Source organism: Bubalus bubalis, chromosome 16, assembly GCF_019923935.1.
Source record: "Bubalus bubalis isolate 160015118507 breed Murrah chromosome 16, NDDB_SH_1, whole genome shotgun sequence".
NCBI classification, from domain to species: domain Eukaryota; kingdom Metazoa; phylum Chordata; class Mammalia; order Artiodactyla; family Bovidae; genus Bubalus; species Bubalus bubalis.
The window spans coordinates 25,558,322-25,572,879 of NC_059172.1; the positions used below are offsets into that span (position 1 = coordinate 25,558,322).

General features: G+C 39.1%; 1 long non-coding RNA gene across 1 annotated transcript in view; it reads right to left on the bottom strand.

Moving 5' to 3' along the window:
- Positions 1–267: 267 nt before the first annotated feature.
- The window catches only part of LOC123329737, a 55,484-nt gene continuing 41,193 nt past the window's right edge, over positions 268–14,558 (bottom strand). Inside the window, exon 3 of the long non-coding RNA XR_006545284.2 lies at positions 268–434. This is a non-coding gene — a long non-coding RNA (uncharacterized LOC123329737). The remainder of the gene's footprint in view (positions 435–14,558) is intronic.

Consider the following 14,558-nt stretch of genomic DNA (forward strand, 5'->3'; position numbering starts at 1 on the left):
GAGAACCTATTTCCTGATTCATAGATGGCTGTCTTTTTACTAACTCCTCACGTGGTAGAAGAGACAATAGAATTCCCTGGGTGTCTCCTTCATAGGGGCACTCATCCCATACACAAGGGCTCTGCCGTTAAGACCTCTCAAAGGCTCCACCTCAAAATATCACCACATAGGACATTAGATTTCAACAAATTAATTTGAGAGAGCCACAAACATTCAGTTATAGCAATAGCATGCTATGAATATTAGATTTTATTCTTGTTCTTACTATTATGTATAATAATAATAACATTATTATTAATGATAGATGGAGAGCTTTAAAGCCAAAGGTGCTCAGTATCATCAAGTGATCATGGAGTCAGAACATGAAGGCAGGTCTTCTTATTGCCAGTAAAATGGGAACAGATGCCTAATTTTACTCAGCTGATTGGGATCCCCTGGGTAAGAAGGGAAAGAAATCGTAATATCAGAAGAAACATATTTGTAGCATGGCCCGTATCACATGTAACAGGTTTTGCGTCTTTTACAGATTAATTTGACAAATAGCTTCACAAAGATTCATGGGACTTTAGGAATTGTTAATCCTCCACACTTCATTTCACAGATGGGAAACTGTGGTTTAGACAGGTCAGGCCACTAAGACATCAAGGTCACTGGGGAATAAGCTAAGGGACCAGTTTATAGCAACCAAAATTATCAACCTGAGTCCCTGTTGCATTGTCTACGACTCTGCCTGAGTTTCAGAAGAACTGAGCTTGAACTGAGAGCTGCAATATATACTAAATGTTCCTTCTCAGAATATCATCACATATAAGCCATGTGAACACAGAAACTGGGCAGTAAGACAGACCAGGTCTGTGTCCTTAGAGAACTTACACTCCAGAAAAGATACACACTAAACAACAAATCACAAAATGGTACTTTAATTAGCGCTGAAACAGCTGCATGGGTCTAAACACACTTGCCTCACACACAGGGTTAGTGTGAGCATTCCATGCGCTGATACATGGTGGGTACACAACGTATGTGTGAAGTCAGTGCTTCACACTCATCAGCTATTATATGAACACAGCAGCTTCCATTTCCTACACTGTTTGCCAGTTACTATTTTATGTGTCAAATGCCTCAAGTCAAGAAATTTTATCTCACAAAAGTAAGTTGGTTTTGTCTCTGGTTTGGCAGAGGTCACCAGGACTTTCATTTTTTTTTCACAGATATCGCTGAAACACTTTCATGTTTTAGAGTTCTTTAGTGATCTTCTCTAGATTTTATTCATTTTCCCCCTAGTTCTGAGAAAGTGTGTCCTTTGACAGGGGAAATCATGAGTGACTTAAAATGAAATGGCTTAAAAAAATTTAAACAGAGAAGGATGCTTCTTTTTCTTCACTATTTAAAGAGCTGGGGCAGAGGGCAATGGTCCAGGAGGTTCCTTTTTTTTTTTTTTTTTTTTTTTTCTTTTTTCAGTGTTGGCCTAAAAGGCCAGGACTCTGTGAAGTTAAATTTTATCCACACTGTATCTCTAGCAGCCTGGCTAAAGTGCAGCCATGGCTTTATTCAACTTCCAATCATCTCCCAGCATCTCCATTCCACTCTCAGCTCCACACTGACACTGAATCTTCCGCCTATGCCTCCCTTGTGAAATATCCCTGCCCTGTTCAAACCCCCCACACCCACCCCCTACCTATCAACCTATTACTGAAGGATCAAGTTGAACCTGTGCAGACTTTCTAATCCCAGCTCTGCCTTGCACTCTTGTGTGGCCTTGGGCTGGCTCCTAATTGTTATAAGCCTATTCTGTATGCATATACAAGGGACAAATACCTACCCCAGAGGGTGACTGCAGGATTAAATACAATGCCCAGAAATGGTTAGCAGGCTGCATTCAGAAGGTGTTAAGATGTAATTACCTGAGCTCTGGCCAGTGATGGGGGTTTTTCGAGGGTATGGGCTTAGTCGGAGACCTCAGGACTCCCCAAGGCAAGTGAGAGAAAGGACAGGAGCAAGATGTGGAGTCCATGGCCCGCTGCAGTGACAGCAACTCTTTCTACATCAGTTCTAGGTAATGGGGTTTCATGGACCCTTTTGCTTTAAAAAAATAATTTTAGATTTACACTGAGTTGGAAAATGAGAAAGTTCGCCAACTGTGAAGACAGAGGAAAGAGTGTGCCCATGACTTTCCTCATTTCTGACACCCCCTGCAAATTCAGAGGGTTCTCAAAACCAGCCTCAGGTATTGATACAATTCACCTGAAGGACTCATAGGACACTCGGAAAGCAGTGACATAGTTTGTTCACAGTTATAGTTTGCTGCAGCTACTGGATATAGATTAAAAATCAGCCAAAGTAATAGGTGAACAGGGCTGAGTCCAGGGGATTTCAAACACATAGCTTGAAATCATCCCCTCCGGTGGAGTCAGGACAGTGTTACTTCCCTGGCACCGATATGTGACAATACTCTCAGAACAGTGTCAACCTGGAGGCTCTATCTGTGCCTTGGTAGCCAGTTTTTACTGAAAGTCCATCACATGTAGGGGGGCTTCCCCGGTGACTCAGAGATAAAGAATCTGCCTGCCAATGCAGGAGACACAGGAGACATGGGTTCGATCCCTGGGTCAGGAAGATCCCCTGGAGGAGGAAATGATAACCCATTCACGCATTCTTGTACTGTATAATCTCAAAAACAGAGGAGCCTGGCAGGCTAAAGTCTATGGAGTTGCAGAGTCAGACATGACTGAGCAAGCACACATCACATGCAGACATGATTTTTTTTTAATTTAAAATTTGTATTTATTTATTTCTGGCTGTGCTGGCTCTTTGTTGCTGCACACAAGCTTTCTTTAGTCACAGCAAATGGGGGCTACTCTGTAGTTGTGGTGCAAGAGCTTCTCATTATGGTGCCTTCCCTTGTTACGGCTTGTGAGCTCTAGAGCACGTGGGCTTAGTAGTTGCATTGCATGGGCTTATTTGCTCTAAGTATGTGGAATCTTCATGGACCAGGGATCGAACCTGTGTCCCCTGCATTGGCAGGTGGATTCTTAACCACCAAACCATCAGGGAAGTGCACGTTTAGGCATGGTTAACTCCTTGTATAGTGGATCTCAGTCTCCAGTCCTTCTGGAGGTAGACTGTACCATGTGACTCGAAGCCTATACCCTGAATCTCTTTGTTAGACTATCCAGTGTGACCCAAGGTCCCCAGGAAAATAAAGACATTCATATCATGCATGACATTCCAAGGCTACCTCTCAGAAGCTGAGGATAAGGTTAGACTTCTCTTTGAGCAAGTTTAAATTCTTTGCTACACAGAAACCTCCTCTCAAATGCACACTCTAGCTAAGTCACTCATGATCTGCTCTACCTGGATCTTTTATTCATTCCCCCACATGGAATTCTCTATCTCCTTCTCTCTCTTTACTCTTAGTTCAAGACCTATCTCAAATAACACAACCCCCGCTATAGCTACTGGTCCATATTGTTCTTTTACTTTTTGTACTGCAGTGATGTATTCTATCTACATCCTTTCTGCCACATGATCTCAACAAACATTTATTATATACACAATGTTCAAGGAGAAAAAGAAGAGAGCAAGTAAGAGAGAGGGAGTGATGACTGACATATTCATCTCAAATTTAAGGGAGTTTAACATCTAGTAGGGCAAGCAAGTTCTCTTCATCCATTTAATCAATGAATATTTATTGAATATCTATCCTGTACCAGGATCCAAACTAGTTGTCAGAATACATAATTAACTAGAACTATAGAACAAGAAAAGTAAGACCCAGTGAGAGAGAATGTGAATGATATGGTCAGACTCTAGAGGATCTTGGTATCACATTAAGGAGTTAAGCTTTATTCTAGAGTTCTATGTTTTCTGCATGCTGAAACATTTACCCTAAGATGATTTTAGATGTTATATTAATAGCTCTTTTAAACAGTTAGTACTTAATGTACTTAGTTTAATGATTCTCATATAAAAATGTTATGTGACCAGCATATTCCAACCTGTGGTTTTAGTTATTATTGCTTAGAACAAGGAAAATTAAAAAGAGTCATTTTACATTATTTAACAACCACTGTGGCCATATTTGCTTCACCTCAGCTGAATCAGACCTGAGTGTAGATAATCTGCAGCTATGACTAAAATCAGGTAATCAAGACTAGAATAGCTGGAATTTGGGGATTACTGCTACAGTAATTGGAATGGTATGCTCGGATGTGGCTTTAAAGAAAGTCTTCAAGAGACCATGATGGAAAACAGATCAGATTGGGATTGAGCTAGAGACCAGTGAAGATGCTTTTGGAACAGTTCTGGTTGAGATACGAGGAATACGCGAATTAGACAGAGAAGTGAGGTTGGAGAGAAGAGGACAGGTCTTTAGTAAACTTTAGGATTTGGAGGATGAACAGAAGAGTTGAGAATGAGAGGAAAGTTTAGGATGACTTTCAGGTTTCTAGCTTGTGTGATTCAAATGATAATGGTGATAACCAAGATAGAAAGGATGGAGAGACAAACGGGTTTGGAGGCAGAAAAAATGAATTTGCTAAGAAGGTACTATGAGTCCTCAGTATATTTAAATTTATGGAATACCATCTCATTGTTTCATGTGCCTACATTTTCTGTCCAATGAAAATTTAATCAACACAAGAAATAAGTGATATTCCTTTTTTATATATGCCAGAGAAATGTTTAGTAGAAGAGCACCAGCTTTTTATTGGAAGGCTCTGAGCGTCCCAATACCAATTAAGTGTGTGATCCAGACTAAACGGTTTAATCTGAGTCTGTTCTCACATCTCCACGATGAGATAATAATAAGGATACCTGCACATGCAAAGTAAAGAGCTACATGATTTCTAATTAGGTGGGGATTGGGAGGTGGTCTTATGCTGAGTAAGAATTTCTTCTTGAATTGTCTTGAAACACTCAAAATACCAGTAGTGAGAATCTGTCTGTGATGGGACCAAGTTCCATAACTAAATGTATAATATTTCTCTCCCAATCTAACTTTTAAAAAGTAAAGCTGCCAGGTGACTATATCCAGATATCAAAAAGGAAACAGATGTTTATCTACTTAATTCCACATTCTTCATCCTTGAGAACAACAAGGCTCCATACTTCAAGTTTACTTGCATAATCAAGAGGGCTTTCTCTCCTTCCTCTCCCCCAGTCACCTAAAGCTATGCCCAAGCCTGGTTCTGATTTTTATTATATATTTTAATGCCTAACTGCTGGGTAATTCACTAATACAAAAAAGTCAGGCTCTCCAAGAGTAAAATAAAATCCTCCCAAGCACAACTTAACCAGTGTGTTTCCAATGTGGGGAAAATGTCAATAAAAGGCTTCCTGGTGCCTCTTTGTGGGAAAACAGAAGGAAAAGTTCAGACTACCCAGAGAGAAGAGCAAGGATTCACTATGCATGCTTCCCTCAGTAGGTCAAAGACCTCAGGGTTAGAGAAGCCAAGTCATTTCTAGTTGCCAGGTAACCCTACAGATCCGTGGTCCGTCCTTCTACACCGACCTTAGTTGATTACATTAACAGGTTCTCTCACCTTCTGGCTTTCGTTTGGGTCCAGCCAATGGGAATCTATTATTAAACTCTGCTCAAATTGTCCAATCTCTGTGCAGTGTCTATTTCCTGCTGAGACCAGACTGATACACTGAACTCAGGAATTAAATAAGGCTCAGGATGTGCCATACCCTCAATCACAGTTTCCTTTTGCCAGAGTATCTGAAATCCCCACACTGCTAAATCCTTCCGATCATAGAAAGCAGCACTGTCCAAAAGAACTCTCTGAAATGATGGAAATGTTTAATTCAGTGCTGTACAAATATGTAGCCACTAGCCATATGTAGCTATTGAAAATTTGAAATATGGCCAGTGCAGCCAAGGAACTGAATTTAAATTTTTATTTTATTTTAATCAAGTAAAATTTAAATAGCCACATATGACTAGTGTCTATTATGTTGGACAGTGAAGCTCTAGAGAAAATACAACTATTATTTCAAAAGAACCCTACCTTAACTTCTTGCTGCTTTTTAAGTGTTTATTGCTAGTATATCAGGTCACCTGTAATAATAAAGTCAAGGGCAGGGGCAAAGGGATCAGTCCTTATTCCTTCTCATATCTATTTTCTTCATCTTTCTCACTCAGTCATGTCCAACTCTTTGCCACCCTATGGACTGCAGTCCGCCAGGCTCTTCTGTCCATGGGATTTCCCAGGCAAGAATACTGAAGTGGGTTGCCATCTCCTCCTCAGGGCATCTTCCTGACCCAAGGGTCTGTGTTGGCAGATGGATTCTTTACCACTGAACCACCTGGGAAGCCCTCTTCATCTTTATCTTCCAGGATTAAAACCCAAAACTGCTCAAAACCCAAACTGCTCAAACCAGAATGGGCTGCTCTGTTTGCTGTGCAGGTTTACCAACTACTTCATCACCAATATCAGCTCCAGCTTTTCCAAACTTGCTTTCTTCTTTCTGATTGTAGACATAAGGTCTTCATAGACACAAGACCTGAATCAAAGTCTTCACTGTTCAACTTTCTTTGCTGGACCACCCTTCAGTCGCTTACCTACTTCACCTACAGCTGCTCTGTAAGAGGCTCCCAGATTTGTGTCTCTAGCCAAGAACTCTCTAGAGGCATTCACCAGTCCTTGGCTATTCTTTCAACAAACACTGTTAAGTATGTGATATATATTTGGCTTTTAATAATAATTAGTACAGCTTAATAACAATAACATCAACAACAATAATGGCTAACATTTACTTAGTATTTTCATGTGTCAGGCATCATTCAATAGCTTTACCTGTATAACTCATTTAATTTTCATACAATACTGCTAACTAGGGACTATTACCTTCCCCATTTAAAGGTAAATAAACAGGTAGTTGCCTGAAGCCACACAGCTAGTGGATAATAGAGTCAACATTTAATGCAGATAGTTAGGCTCTAGAATTGACCCTCTTTTATTTGCTCTACTGTCAATGACCATGGCCCTGGAATAGCAAGTCACAAGAGTCTCCCATCTATTTCTTCTTAGAAACTATGGACTAGTATCCCTTTTACTAGGCATATTAACAGTGTTTCCAAATCCAGAGGCTAGAACCCTTTTTATAATTTTCTAGAAGTCATAATACCTGAATCAAGCTTACATGGAAGAGTTTTTCTTTTTCCTAAAATCATTGGTGATAAATATTACTAATGTGGATCAGAGTCATTCCCTTAAGCTCAGAAAATAGTGTTTGTGTTAGAGGAAGCACACTGATTGAAACCGCCCACCCTGGCCAGGCACCATAGTAACCATTTGCATGAGTTGTTTTAGGACAGGAGATCCTGATAAGGAACACAGAACTAATAAGCCACCACCAACTGGAAGAGTTGAGGAAAGGTGGAAAGGAGACACCGCGTGTCCGTCCACTTCCCAGAATCCCTCTCACTAGCATCCATCTTGGCTGAGTGATGTGCGTGCCACCAGGAAAGATTCTGAATTAGAATGATTGGCCAAAGACCACCCGGAAACTAATCCCATCACCATGAAACCTGAGACTGCTCAAGCCACGCAGCAGAGCAGTTCTCCTGGGTTCCCTTACCCTACTGCTCTCCACCTGGGTACCCTTTCCCAATAAAATCTCTTGCTATGTCAGCAGATGTGTCTCCTCGGACAATTCATTTCCGAGTGTTAGACAAGAGCCCAGTTTTGGGCCCTGGAAGTGGTTCCCCCTTCCTGAAACATTTGGATGGGGGCAATCAGACATTATTAAGACAGAGTATTGTGATAATAATACCATCCTCCCCACCTTGGAAGGCAGTTTGCCATGATGTATAAAAAGTTGTAAAAATATTCATACTCTGTGACTTGGCAATTCAATTCTAGAAATATATTCTGGGGAAATAATCAGAGAAATGTGCAAATATCTATGAACAAGGATGTTCATCTGCAGCACGATTTATAATAATGTCAAACTTGAAATAAATGTGTAGCAAAACAAAATTAAATAATTTTGTATCCATAAATTGTGTATTAGGCTGTGATTAAAAATGAATCTATGTATATACTCTTAAAGAAAATAATCATAATTTATTTTAAAAATAGTTTAAAGAGTCTATATAGTATAATCACATATTTTTGTTTAAGATTTATACATATGCATAAGAGAAATTTAAAAATCGGAAAGCATGTATACCAAATGTTTTTTCCAGATTGTAGTGTTGTAGATGGGTGATTTTTATACTCTTCCCTTTTCTTATCAGTATTTCTAATGTTACTTCAATTAATAATTCAGTTCAGTTCAGTCACTCAGTTGTGTCTAAATCTTTGTGACCCCATGAATCGCAGCCAGGCCTCCCTGTCCATCACCAACTCCTGGAGTTTGCTCAAACTCATGTCCATCGAGTCGGTGATGCCATCCAGCCATCTAATCCTCTGTCGTCCCCTTCTCCTCCTGCCCTCAATCCTTCCCAGCATCAGGGTCTTTTCCAATGAGTCAACTCTTTGCATGAGGTGGCCAAATTCAGTTCAGTTCAGTTCAGTCGCTCAGTCGTGTCCGACTCTTTGCAACCCCATGAATCTCAGCATGGCAGGCCTCCCTGTCCATCACCAACTCCCGGAATTGACTCAGACTCACGTCCATCGAGTCAGTGATGCCATCTAGCCATCTCATCCTCTGTTGTCCCCTTCTCCTCCTGCCCTCAATCCCTCCCAGCATCAGAGTCTTTTCCAATGAGTCAACTCTTCACATGAGGTGGCCAAAGTACTGGAGTTTCAGCTTTAGCATCATTCCTTCCAAAGAAATCCCAGGGCTGATCTCCTTCAGAATGGACTGGTTGGATCTCCTTAGTATACCTCAATTAATAATTATTATTTTTCTGAATAAAAAGTCACTAATTTACTCAATAAAATACTTATTAAATTTTCTACTGAAGTCAAGGCAGAAGTATGTTAGGGCATTCTTATTTCTAAAGGTCATGGTTCCATAGCAATCAAAAACAAGTCTGTCCATTGTAAATTTAAAGCCATCAATTCCATAATAGATTTCTGTTTAAATCATCAGGGTCTAATTTATGGAAATCTTTCATTGTTTTTTCCCTTAATTAAAATTTGATAAAGGAAGGCCAGCCAGCTGTTCCCTAATTGGATGCATGATAAGGGAAACAAACACATATAAATAAATAAAAATAACTGGAATGCAGATATCTGTTCTGGTATTTCCTGGAGATAAGATCTCAGAAAGGGTTATTTAATCTTTTCTAACCTCAAATTGGTTTCCCTGTATGCGGAGATGAAAATAATAAATAATTTAAATAAATTTAATAGTGAAATAAGACATGTATTGAAGAGGCATTCTGTAAATTTAAAGTGTTACATAAACAATACCCAGCAATGGGTAATGATAATATTGGTTTGTTTTTCTCTGCCACTAACTTATTCTGAGACCTTGAGCAAGTCACTTAAGCTTAAGGACTGTCAGGTTCTTCATCCTTAAAACAAGTGTTTGAATGGGAGTGACTTCTTGGGTTGTGTTCGACTCTGTTATTCTGTGATTCTACTGGCCTGTTTGGGGTCATGACAGTTTCTTCCAGAAGCCTGGAAAATGATATGGAAATTGAACTTATAGAGTTTGGCAGGAAACATGAAGCTGACTTCAGTGCTGATGTGACAGTGGGTAGGATGCCTTCAGAAGACACGCTCTGTCCCAGTGTCCTCTGAATCATTTCCTCTCCAAGTGAGGGCAAAGATGAAGAGTAAAGAAATTCCGCAGTGACTGTACACATGGAGACCAACTCACTGTTCATCCCCAAGGAACTTCACGGAGAAAGCCGTGCCCACAGGGTGAGCTCTGACCCCTCAAAGAAGGCTGCCTGTGCCTTTCCCAAAGGCTCTGGCTGACTCTCCTGCTCTGCTTAACTTGGAAAGCCCTATGGTGAAACTGAGTAGTAATGACTCTTTAAATGTATTTATGGGAGCAAAAAAAAAAAAAAAAAAAAATGTGCATGAGAACACTGAGGAGAAGAGTTCTGACCAGAGGATATGTTACTTACACAAAATAACTTCTGGAAAGTAATGCCATTTTCTTCCCTTGTGAAAGGTATAAAAATGTCCAAAAGAATGGAATTCAAAGAAGGAAAGGTATTTTAGTGATCAGACTCAGCTCAGCCTGCTATAAAGGTAGAAACCAAGACTAAGTGGGAGGAAGGGGGAGCAATAAGGAAAATGGTTTACTCAATACCTATGGTATTCTGTTGTGAACAAGACCTTAGTCAAATTCTGTCATGTGTGTGAATATATATATATATACACACACATACATATGTATATACATATTTCATATATATATACATATATAAATATTTCAGTGGGTATGATACTGAGATATGTAGACAGATTTCGTGATGCAGAACAATAAAATAGATATAATTAACCATCTGTTTATTCAACAAAGAAGCAGAGGTTAAGCTGGATTGAGTGACCTCTCAAGGTCACAAATCTAATTAGTGGCAGAACTTGGGCCTTTTGTCCTTGATGATCAAAATCAGAGGAAAGCAAAAAAAAAAAAAAAATTTTTTTTCCAGCTTAGAACATCCGGCCCAGGGATGAGTAAGCAGAGGCTAGGTACTTTTTTAACTTCCTAAAGATATAACAACTTGGATGCCTCTAAGTATCAGCCAGTTATTCCTTTATAGTCTTGCTTTCTATCCTGGCCACTGGCAAAGTGGCATTATTATCCTGTGAGTCATCATGCTAATAAATAAATCTAATTTGAAGATACCCTGTGTTCACTTTCTGGCACGATCTAACTCTCCTCACTTCTTCCCATCCCTTTCCTCTCCCAGCAACAGTCCCTGGTGTCTAAGAACAAAATGTCACTGAAGGAGTTGCAAGAAATAAAGAGAGGACAGTAAGATCCTAAAATATTGCAAAACCATGACTTTGAAAAGGCAGATTTAGAGCTGTTTGAGACAACTTAGGGAAGGAGTGCCTTTGATGACAGAACAAATACAGAATGAATATGGCCAAGGATATACTAGACTTTGCAAAGAGGCTGTCATCTGAAAATTACTGGGAATGGTCAAGGAGGAATGTAGAGGTGGGGTAGTCAGGATACTAGTCCATATTTTTTTCAGCACTTCATCTAAGCTCCCAAAGTAATTTCTACCTTGGTTTGTGATTTTATTTATCTTTCTCCATTTTGGCCATTTTTTCTTCATATCTGTATCTTCAAGGTCAAGGATTATTGATTCAAAAGATAATAGTCAGGACCTATTCCAGAGCTAGGCATCGGGAACCCTCTTATAATATTTACTTACTGCAAAAATAAGGTTTATAGGAGTAGGGGGAGTAAAGTGAGGTGACTGAATAGTTTCTGTCCTTGTAGCATTCCTTCCTTCAGGGAAGTGAAGAGAGACCTCCAAGGCTACAATAATTCTCACTTCACAATATTCAGGCCCATACTGGCCCCAGGGATGTGAACTCTCCAAGGGCTCACTCGCCCTCCAGGCCTCCTGGCTCAGGTAAACATGTGTGTAACCTAAGCCAGACCAATCAGGGCTGTCCTGGCACATTTGACAATTACCATCAGGACAGTTGTTCTTTCTTTTCCTGACTTCATGCACTGCAAAGATAAGGTGACTTGGAACTATTATGAGGCTAATAGTAGAGAGGGAGAAATTAGCAAAATGTCTTCTGCTAATAAGAGAGGGAGAACATGAGAGAGGGTCTTGCTGCAATCCTACAAATACTTCAATGCAACTCTACATGAATACCCATCCATGTTTTGTTTTTCCAATTATATAAGCCAATAAATTCTCTTAGCATTTGAGCTGAGTTTCTCGCACTGACAACCAAAAGAGAACTGGCCAAGACAATAATTCACACAGCTTCATACAATCCCTTTCCACATTTTCGATTTGTCATCCCATTCAGAGATAAATGGAAAGGAGGGGTTATTATCTCATAAAAACTCTACCTAAAGGAACCAACTAAAGGTCTCATGGATGATCTATGTTAAAGAAAAATCATAAATGTGTTGATAATAGTTTTTTAGGCCCCTGAGAAGAGTCTCAGCAAAAGCAATAACAGAATATTTTCTATCCAAGTTTCAAGTGATGTCATTTACATATTTAACCTCTAATCTGTTCTCCTAGCTACTGGGAAGTTCATGTGTAGTGGAAAGATTACCGGAAGTGGACTCAGAAGACCTGGGATCTATCATCTGCTATACTGTACCTCACTATGCCTCCAGATAAAGACACATTAATCCTTTCATGACTCCCATTGCATGTTGCTAACAAAGGGGTAGCTATTTCATGGTTGGTAGGAGTTAATTGAAATTATATACAAATATGAAAGTACAGTCTAGTGTCAGACAGAAAACATTTTGTGTGCATACACCTATTATAGCTATTGAATTATGAAAACATTTACTGAATGCCTACTATGAACCAGGGTATATTTTAGATGCTCCAGTAAAGTAGTAATCAAATCAAGGCCTCTGCCCTTGTGATGCTCACATACTAATGGGGAAGAAAGACAATAAGAAAAATAATATGATATGATATCAGAAAATAGTAAGTGCCATGAAGGAAAATAAAGCAGAGTGAAAAAGTACCACTTTACCTAAAGAGGTCATGGGAGACATTACTAAAAAGGTGATTCAAGCAGAGACCTAGATGAAGGGAGAGATATATATCTCCGTAGGATAGAACATTGCACTGACATATTTGAAGACAGGAAGGAGGCCTCCGTGACTGGGAAAACAAGGGAAAAGGGTAGGAAATGGCACCTGTGTCTGATTTTTTTTAAATAATTATCCTGCTACTCATCTATTTGCTACATTCAGTTGTAAGCGCCTAGAAAGAAGGGGCAGCATCGTCTGAATCCGCATTTCCACTGCCTAGCATAATATCAAGAAAGGGTAGATGTGAAAATGCTCAGTAAATGTTTGTGATAAAGTATGCATGTATAAATGAATTAGTGGGATCTCAATAAATGATTTTTCAGATTTGAATCTGAATGATACATCTGTCTAGGCCAGAGTGACATGCTTAAACACTCATAACTACAGAAGCAATACCGCAGGAACTATAGTCAGTGTTGTGCTTTGGTGCTCTTCATTCAAATGAGATCACCTCTGAAAGGTACTGAGTTGCTACAGAATTGCTACTGGGCATATTTAAGTGACAGTCATTCAGTCATGTCCAACTCTTTGTGACTCTATGGACTGTAGCCTGCCAGGCTCCTCTGTCTGTGGAATTCTCCAGGCAAGCCTACTGGAGTGGGTAGCCTTTCCCTTCTCCAGGGGATCTTCCCAACCCAGGGATCAAACCCAGGTCTGCTGCATTGCAGGAGGATTCTTTACCATCTGAGCTACCTGTAGTCCGTGATTAATTTAATTTGCTAAATATGCTAAGAATGTTATCTTATGGCTTCTGTGAAATTGAGCTATGTTAAAGGCAAGAGAAAACATAAGCAATAGCAGAATATGAAGTGAGGTAAATCCATAAGAGCTGATCTACACAAAGTCATCCCTGTTGAAAGATAAAAATGATAATTACACAAACAACTCCTTTGTCATTGATATGACCCAAGCAAATACTCATTTGTCTGATTCTCTCATTTCATCTAGATACAACCCAAAGATATTTTTCTAGACCTTCTTGGGAATGGAGATTTTATAAATATTTTAATACACTTTGAAGTTTTCAATAATATTTTAGTTAACTCTCAAAATATTCTTTAAGCAAGATTTGTTCAGAGAGGCTACATGATATGACTAAGGTTACAAGTCAGGAAAGAACTTCAACTCAAGTCTTATAATTCCTAATCTACTGGGTTTTTTCCCCATTCAAGAAGGATTCAATCACTAATATGAATTGAAGAAGCATCTGTACTAAAGCAAATGTGAAATTTAACATTCCAAAAGTAGATAAATGTAATTATTTAAAAATACCTGAGGTAGGATTATTTTAAGTAGGAGAGAGATAATCATCTTAATTGTATAATATTGAACTAGCCATGAAAAATGTAATTACACTCAAAATATAACAATTTTTACTATTTAGAATTTTATCAGAATAGAATAAAATCCAATTTTAGTTAACTTTAAGTAAGCATTTATTTTCCTTGCTAAGCTATACTTGCATAAATTTACATGTTACCTAAACAAGAGAGTTTAGGAGATCCTTTTCACATCAATATACATTATTTAAATCCCTTTAATTACAAGACTGTGTAGGAAAGAAATTCATCATAAAATGAAAATATCACAGGTAAAAAAAAATTTCCACTTTAACATTGCTTCCCTCTTACTAATAATCCCTTTCCTACACTTTATATTACCTATGAAGGTCATTTTCGTCTGTTTGTAAGCTATTAAGCATCCAAAATGGAGAAGGAAATGGCAACCCACTCCAGTACTCCTGCCTGGAAAATTCCATGGATAGAGGAGCCTGGTAGGCTACAGTCCATGGGGTCGCAAAGAGTCAGACACAACTGAACAACTTCACTTTCTTTATTTCTATAGTTCCTTTTGGAAAAGGAAATGGCAACCCACTCCAGTGTTATTGC